The sequence below is a fragment of the Babylonia areolata genome, chromosome 28 (genome assembly GCF_041734735.1).
Source record: "Babylonia areolata isolate BAREFJ2019XMU chromosome 28, ASM4173473v1, whole genome shotgun sequence".
In the NCBI taxonomy this organism is placed as follows: Eukaryota; Metazoa; Mollusca; class Gastropoda; order Neogastropoda; family Buccinidae; genus Babylonia; species Babylonia areolata.
The window spans coordinates 13,949,103-13,956,602 of NC_134903.1; the positions used below are offsets into that span (position 1 = coordinate 13,949,103).

Here is a 7,500-nt window from a genome sequence, read left to right on the forward strand (position 1 = left end):
TTTCACTATCTGCATCAAAAACGTTTGCAAAATGAATAAAAATTCCATGCTTAGCAAAAGAAGTTCCTGTTTGAACAAAACATGATAATAATGACTCCTCTTGTCGTTGTGTCAGAATAAGAGGTCAAAGTGCCAAGTTTAGAGAACACAAAAAATATAGATATAACAGTAAATGCAGTTTGCATATAATTAGGCTTCTTTTTTAAATTTTTTTATGCCCATCACAGAGGTGCAATATTGTTTTAAACAAGATGACTGGAAAGAACTGAATTTTTCCTATTTTTATGCCAAATTTGGTGTCAACTGACAAAGTATTTGCAGAGAAAATGTCAATGTTAAAAAAAAAAAGTTTACCACGGACACACAGACACACAGACTAACGGACACACACACACACACACACACACACACACACACACACACACACACACACACACACACACACACACACACAGAGACAACCGAACACCGGGTTAAAACATAGACTCACTTTGTTTACACAAGTGAGTCAAAAATTTAAAAAAAAAAGGGTGACGCTGCACTTTGACGGCGATGTACTCTCCATGAGGGAAACATCCCGATTTTTTTAAAACATAAATACCTGTTGTGATGAAAAAAAAAAGCGTAATACAACACAGTTACACAATGTTATGCAATACAGTGCAATACAATGCAATGCAACGCAACGCAACACACTAGTGTGCAGTAGCACACAATACAGCGCAATGTCACACAATACAATACAATGCAAAGCAATGCAGTAAAATGGGACGCATCGCAACGCAACACACCACTATGCAGTGCAGTACAATACAATACAATACAATGCAATACAATAGAACGCACCGCGCTGCAACGCAACGCAACACACTGAACGCTAAGCAGTGTAATGCAATACAATGCAATGCAATGCAATTCAGTGCAGTGCAATGCAGTGTAACGCTATACAAGACGAGACAACGCAACGCAACACACTTAACACACTGCTATGCAGTACAATGCAGTGCAATGCAATGCAATGCAATACAATGCAATACAATGCAATACAATGCAATACAATACAACAGGACACGAAACGACACTACGCGACACTACACAACACAGCACGATGTATGTACGTGAGTACCGTATGTACGTATGCATGTATACGTGTGTATGAATGTATGTATGTATGTATGCGTGTGTGTGTGTGTGTGTGTGTGTGTGTGTGTGTGTGTGTGTGTGTGTGTGTGTGTGTGTGTGTGTGTGTGTGTGTGTGTGTGTGTGTGTGTGTGCACTGTGTAGGGCCCGGACTTTCTAGACACCTTGCTCAAATACCAGAGTCGTCGTCTGGAGGACCAGCGATGCAATATGCCTCTTCTTCACTCCAAGGTGCTGCCCCCGCCACCCCCCCCCCTCCCCACTCCCCATTACCCATCCCACACATACACCCCTCTCTCCTCTCCCCCATACACCTCTCTCCCCTCTCTCCTCTCCCCATACACCTCTCTCCTCTCCCCATACACCTCTCTCTCCTCTCCCCATACACCTCTCTCCTCTCCCCATACAGCCCTCTCTCTCCTCTCCCCATACACCTCTCTCTCCTCTCCCCATACACCTCTCTCCTCCCATACCCTCTCTCCTCCCCATACACCCCTCTCTCTCCTCTCCCCATACACCTCTCTCCCCTCCTCTCCTCTTCCCCCATACACCCTCTCTCTCCTCTCCCCATACACCCCTCTCTCCTCTCCCCATACACCCCTCTCTCCTCTCCCCATACAGCCCTCTCTTCCTCTCCCCATACACCCTCTCTCCTCTCCCCATACACCTCTCTCTCCTCTCCCCACACAGCCCTCTCTCCTCTCCCCATACACCCTCTCTCCTCTCCCCATACACCCCTCTCCTCTCCCCATACACGCTTCTCCCCATACACCCTTCTCTCTCCCCATACACCCTCCTCCTTCCCATACACCTCTCTCTCTCCTCATACCCGCTCTCTCCTCTCCCATACCCCTCTCTCTCTCCCCATACACCTCTCTCCTCTCCCATACACCTCTCTCCTCCCATACACCCTCTCTCCTCTCCCCCATACAGCCCCTTCTTCCCATACTCTCTCCTCTCCCCTACAGCCCTCTTCTCCCCATACTCCTCTCTTTCCCCATACACACTCTCTCCAAACTCTCTCTCTCTCCCCATACACCCCTCTTCCTCTCCCCAAAACACCTCTCTCTCTCCCCATACACTTCTCTCTCTCTCTCCCCATACAGCCCTCTCTTCTCTCCCCATACACTTCTCTCTCTTCTCCCCATACACCCTCTCCCTCCTTCTCTCTCCTCTCCCCATACACTTCTCTCCTCTCCTCTCTCTACCCATACACCCTCTTCTCCTCTCCCCATAACCCCTCTCCTCTCTCCCAATACACTTCTCTCTCTCTCCCCCATACACCCTCCTCCTCTCCCCTAACTCCCCTCTCCCATACACTTCTCTCTCCTTCTCCCCATACACACCTCTCTCTCTCCCATACATTCTCTCCTCTCCCTACCCTCTCTCTCTCCCCATACACTTCTCTCTCCTGCCTCCTCCCCATACACCTTCTCTTGCTCTCCCCTACACTCTCTCTCCTCTCCCCATACAGCCCTCTCTCCTCTCCCCATACACTTCTCTCTCTTCTCCCCCATACACCCCTCTCTCCTCTCCCCATACACTTCTCTCTCCTCTCCCCATACACCTCTCTCTCCTCTCCCCATACAGCCCTCTCTCCTCTCCCCATACACCCCTCTCTTCTCTCCCCATACACTTCTCTCTCCTCTCCCCATACACCCCTCTCTTCTCTCCCCATACACTTCTCTCTTCTCTCCCATACAGCCCTCTCTCCTCTCCCCATACACTCTCCATACCCCTCCCCACCCCCTACACCCCTCTCTTCTCCTCATACACTCCCCCTCCCCACTACTCCTTTCTTTTATTTGTTTTTGTTTTGTGCTTCTTATCCCTTCTCTCCTTCTTCACCCCCACCACCTCAAATTCCTCTCCCGGCCCCCCCCCCCCCCCCCCCACAGCCCCCCTCCCATCTCCATCTCCTGCCTTACCTTGTACACCGTGTCGTGTATCCATATCCACCCTTTCCCCTACACTGGTTCCCAGCTCCTCCCCCCCCCCCCCCCCTCCTCACACCCGCCCCCCCCCCCTTTCTTTTTTTTATTTTTTTTATTCATGTCGTCTGCATGTTAGAGGCGTTGCTTGTACGGTCATGGTGGTAAAGTTCTGTGGTGTGTGTGTGTGTGTGTGTGTGTGTGTGTGTGTGTGTGTGTGTGTGTGTGTGTGTGTGTGTGTGTGTGTGTGTGTGTGCGTGCGTGCGTGCGTGCGTGCGTGTGTGTGTGTGTGTGTGTGTGTGTGTGTGTACGTACGTGTGTGTGTGTGTGTGTGTGACACAATGCCGTTTTTTTTCTCTCCAAAATTTGGTAGGTACTGTTATTAGGAAAGAAAAAAAAAAGAAAGACAGAAAAGAAAGAAAGAAAGAAAGAGAGAGAAAAAAAAAAGAAACCAAAACTGGTTGCTTCCCATGGATACAGTACGGACTCGGTTCGCATTCTTATTCAGTTGTCTTCTCACTCGGTGTTTTTTTTTATGTTGTTGTTGTTGGCTTTAGCTTCTACGTTGGTGTTCGCGGTGTTTGTTTGTTTGTTGTTGTTGTTGTTGTTTCTTTATGGGGGTTGAGCGTTTCATTTATCATTTAATCTCGTGGTGTGCGTTGTTTGTGTGAAATATGGCTTGGACAGTGTATTGAGCTGTTGTAGGGCTGGTTCACAGAAAGCTCAGTGCAGATCTGCTGCTGGGGTACATACTGTTAATCAGACGTGTACTTTGTTTCCAGCTGTATGTTATAGATTTCCCATATATATATATATATATATATATGTGTGTGTGTGTGTGTGTGTGTGTGTGTGTGTGTGTGTGTGTGCGTGCGTATGTACGTGCGTGATTTTGTGCACATGTCTGCATGCGTGCGTATCCCCTGCATTTTAACGTGATAATGTATGCATGCATTCGTGCCTTTGTGTTGTCAAATCATACATCATAATTGTGCTCTTTTTTTTTAAGACTTGAAAAAAAAACCCCAACAACAACCCCAGACTATCCACTGACCTCTTCGGTTCTGTTCCTATCCCAGAGATTGATGTAGTTCCGATTGTCGTCTTTTTTAGGTGTCGTACCGTGTATGCATGCCTGTTACAAATGACACACGTGCTTGTGTTTTGTACCATGCGGTCAACGACTAAGACATAACACGATGAAGGAAATGCGGAGAAGGCAAGGTTCACTTTTGTATGTGTTTGCTGATCATTATGGTAATGTGAGTGAATCAAACCTGATACTTTTTTTTTTTTAATTAACATTTTTCAGTTCAAGGTGGACACATTTCCATCAGATGTTCAAAACAGTGCAATGCCATTACAAACATCATAATTAGCATCAGCATAGATGTAAGGACATTTTGCTTGACTAATGTGCGTCAAGCAACATAATGGAGAACACAATCCATATTTTGATTTCTAAGAACATATGAAATATCGTATGTATAAACACGCCCCCCCCCATCCCCCTTAAGTTAGCCATACTCGAAGATATGATGCACCAATTGCATAGTCATGATAAATGTTATCAGTACACATACTGATACTTTGTTGTGACAAAATTTAACACACGACGACATATTCATTATGAATCATGTGATTTAACTTCGAAATGGAGAGTGCCTATTTTCTGTTAAGACACCTGCGACTATCTTATGATAACTATTCTTTGTTAAAAAAAAAAAGAAGTTTTTATTGCTGTACAGCTGATAAGGCGACTTGGGGGAGGGGGGGGAGGGTTGTTGTTTTTGTTGTTCTTGTTCTTGTTCTTGTTGGTGTTGAATCTGAATTGTTTTTATTCTGAAAATTGCGACTGGATTCTTATTTATTTGTTCTCAACCACCAACCACGCTAGGAAGGATTGGAGATGAGAAGGGAGGTAAGCCAGAATACAATCTGATCACTACTTACCTGTCTTCCTGGTGGTGGTCTTTTTTTTTCTTTTTCTTTTTCTTTTTCTTTTTCTTTTCCGTTGCCAGGGGAATAAAGCCCTCGTTACATCGTCTTTGGAAATGTTTGTGCTCAGCTGTCTTGCAGTTCCATCACTGTTGCCCCCTCCCCCCCACCCAACCCCCCTTCCCCGCAGCCCCCGCACCTCATCCCCCCGCGCCCCCACGACCCCTCCACATCAAAAGCTTATTAAAGTCTTCTTATGATATTGCAAACTTTTATTTATTTATTTACTTTATGCTTATTTATTTATTCATTTAATACAGGATTAAACACAAAACGTGTGATCTGAAACATTTTGGGGAAAGAAAACAACAAAAAACAACAACAACAACAAAAACAAACCCCAAAACAAACAAACAAAACACACGTGAGAATTGATCCAAAGTTTAGACTGGATGAAGCTTTTTAACGGGGGAAAGGGCTCTGACTTTTAGCTCCACGAAAACGTAAACACACACAGACACACACACACAGACACACACAGACACACAGACACACACACACACACACACACACACACACACACACACAAGTTAATGAATTGTTGAACTCCTCATTTTCCTCCTCCTCTTCACCCATATTTATTTCTTTTTTTTCTTTTTCTTTTTTATAACCTCTTTCTCTCTCCATCCTTTTTGAATAGCCAGCTGATTGAAAAAGTCACACTGTTCGATACGCTTCCTCTGGTCCTGGAATTGGTGACGTTGAGGAGGCAGAGAGAGAGAAAGATATATATATATATATATATATATATATATATAGAGAGAGAGAGAGAGAGAGAGAGAGAGAGAGAGAGGTTGGAAGAGAGAGAGGGAGAGAGAAGTTGGTAGAGAGGGAGAGAGGAATATATATATATATACAAAATTGAGAGACAGACAGAGAAATGTATATATACAAAAACAGACAGACAGACAGACAGACAGACACACACACACACACACACACACACACACACACACACACACACACACACACACACACACACACACAGAGAAGTTGGTAGAGAGAGACAGAGAGAGAGAGAACAAGAAGAAGAAGAAGTTCGTAGAGTTTAGAACGCGTGCAGAGAGTTGAAGTTTGGGTTCCATGATTGACGTAGATAGCTCCGTCCCTTGTCTGTCTGTTTGTGTGAATGTCTGTCTGTCTGTGTGAATGTCTGTCTGTATGTATGTGTGTATGTGAGGGTAATGTCCCATTTTAGCGTCCTAAATTTATGCACCTATTAGTTACATTTTCATGGTTTGTGGAGGACCAAAAAAGGAAAAAAGGCAAGATGATGACACGTTAGTTTAGTGTCTTAATCCACATAAAAAAAATTGATTAAAATGACCTACAAAATAAGACTGGAAATTCGAGGGAAATGGCTTACTACATCTACTAATGGTAATATCGTTTCATACATGCACAAAAATTGCCGGTCTAAATAGTTTCCTGAATTTAGGATGTTAGAATAGGTCAATGTATGTATGTTTGTGAGAGGATGGGTGGATGTGTATGTATGTATGTATGTATGTATGTGCGTACGTATGTATGTATGTTCTTTTTAAGTCGTTCTCTGTGTGTATACTATGTCTTCCCACCCATCCCCCTTTTTTTTTTCTGTCTCTATCTCTGAAAGTTCCAAAAAAAGATTTTTAATAATTACTCCTAAGCATGCTGTTAATTGTGAAAAACGATTACTTTAGTCGCCAAGTTGGCAAAATCATTTTTCCACGCTGTAAGGAGACGATAAACCCTTGAAAACTGACGGATTATATGAGCACCACCACCTCCGAGAAATGTGTTTATCGTATTTTCATTGAACCTTGAATGCCAGTGTTATGGGTAGTTCAGAAATTATGACTTGCAGTGAATTAGCACAATACTCTGGTCTGGAAAATGACTCCATAATCATTATGAGTATGAAAGGAATTTTAGTTCAAACATACTGTGTTCAAAGTGAAATTACCACACAGTTTGTAAGTGAACCGTTGGGTTACCCCTTCCCTCTTCCCTCTTCAAGGAATTTTAGTTCAAACATACTGTGTTCAAAGTGAAACTACTACACAGTTTGTAAGTGAACCGTTGGGTTACCCCTTTCCTCTTCCCTCTTCAAGGAATTTTAGTTCAAACACACTGTGTTCAAAGTGAAACTACTACGCAGTTTGTAAGTGAACCGTTGGGTTACCCCTTCCCTCTTCCCTCTTCCCCCTTCCCTCTTCCCTCTTCCCCATCCCTCTTCCATCCTCTTCTCCCTTCCCTTTCCCTCTTCCCCCATCCCTCTTCCATCTTCTGACTTCCCTCTTCCCCCTTCCCTCTTCCCCCATCCCTCTTCCATCTTCCGACTTCCCTCTTCCCCTTCCCTCTCCCCCCATCCCTCTTCCATCTTCCCTCATCCCTCTTCCCCCTTCCGTCGCCCCTTCCCTCTTCCCCCTTCCCTCTTCCCTCGCCCCCT

At 44.6% G+C, this 7,500-nt stretch overlaps 1 protein-coding gene across 1 annotated transcript in view; it reads left to right on the forward strand.

Annotated features, from left to right (window-relative positions):
• Positions 1–7,500, forward strand: part of LOC143302082 (uncharacterized) — a 230,855-nt gene that overhangs the window by 184,411 nt on the left and 38,944 nt on the right. The gene's annotated exons all lie outside the window — the stretch shown is intronic.